This window comes from Pygoscelis adeliae, unplaced genomic scaffold (genome assembly GCF_000699105.1).
Source record: "Pygoscelis adeliae isolate BGI_AS28 unplaced genomic scaffold, ASM69910v1 Scaffold308, whole genome shotgun sequence".
NCBI lineage: Eukaryota > Metazoa > Chordata > Aves > Sphenisciformes > Spheniscidae > Pygoscelis > Pygoscelis adeliae.
Window position 1 is genome coordinate 4,278,081 of NW_008825306.1, and position 1,250 is coordinate 4,279,330.

General features: G+C 41.4%; 1 protein-coding gene across 1 annotated transcript in view; it reads right to left on the bottom strand.

Moving 5' to 3' along the window:
• ESRRG (estrogen-related receptor gamma) overlaps positions 1–1,250 on the bottom strand; it is a 266,930-nt gene that overhangs the window by 239,769 nt on the left and 25,911 nt on the right. The gene's annotated exons all lie outside the window — the stretch shown is intronic.

A 1,250-nucleotide genomic window follows, 5' to 3' on the forward strand; every position in this document is an offset into this window, starting at 1 on the left:
AGCCCAACTGGGAAACAGGCTGAGAAAGGGAAGGAGGGGGGCAAATGGGGGAGAAGCTGTCATGTAATTTTGAGTCATTTTCCACTGTGATCTATATTGGGATGCAGCTTCTATCCTTTCAAACGGGATCATTTTGTATATGACACTCTTGCTGCATTTGACGAAAAGGTAGGAATGTCTCCCTAGCACTAGGAGAAGTGCAAAGCCTGGCCCTGGTTGTTCAGGACTGGCCACTTGCATAAGTAGTAAGATGTTAAAGAAAATGAAATGACGCATTTTAAACATAATTAAGAACAGTATCTGTAAACACAGGGAAAAATAACATTAGCAAAAATTTGATTCATGGGATAAATACAAAATGCTTAACAGGTTTTAAAGCATAGTTTCCTGAAGGTACCTGTGGACATACACTGCTGTCAGCAGTTTTAGATTTTTATTTAATAAGACAAAAAACACAGAACTTTAAAAAAAAAAAAAAGTAATTTTACAGCCCTTTCTTTGATAGTGAAGAAACAAGCTTATAAATTTGTTTCCAGCTAACCAAAGCAGCAGCCTGCTTTAGTGGACAGAACATCAGCTCAGATAAGGGGAATGCTCAAACTGAGGACCCGTTTCAGAGACTGACTTACTACGCGGCCCCAGGAAGGTCGCTTTCTTTGCCCACGTTCCCTACCAGTAGAATGGGTGCAAGTGTATGAAGGCAAGGACGTTGTCCCCATGTGACGTATCTTACCAATGGATTTTTGGCTTTACAAAAATATAACTAGCTTCACTGAACTATTGGTTTTACTTCACCTTTTAAATACTAGTTGAACACCGACACAGAGTGAATGCAGAGCGTGGTTGTGGAGCACTACATCAAAACCCAGAGCTTCTCCTTTCACACTCTGCTAAGGTTTCTTATTCAAATGCGTTTGAACCCATAAATTCTCTGCTGTCAGGTTTAGGGAATTTCCCAGCACCTACTGAGCGGGACAGTATTAGCCTCTTACAACCAAAGCACTTCACAGAATTGTGATTACTTGCACCCTTTGCATCCAAGGATGAAAAAAAAACACCAAACCAAAACACTTTATAAGCATTGGTGGCTTAAGCTTCACAAGGAGGCAAAGAGAAAAGGGAAGGACACGGTCCCATTCTGCAGATGTGGAAAGAGAAACCTCTCTGGTAAATCAGACGGACGGTAATTCGGAAGCCAAGCGATGCCTGGACGTTATAATTCCCAGACTCGTGATTCAGTCACAAGACAC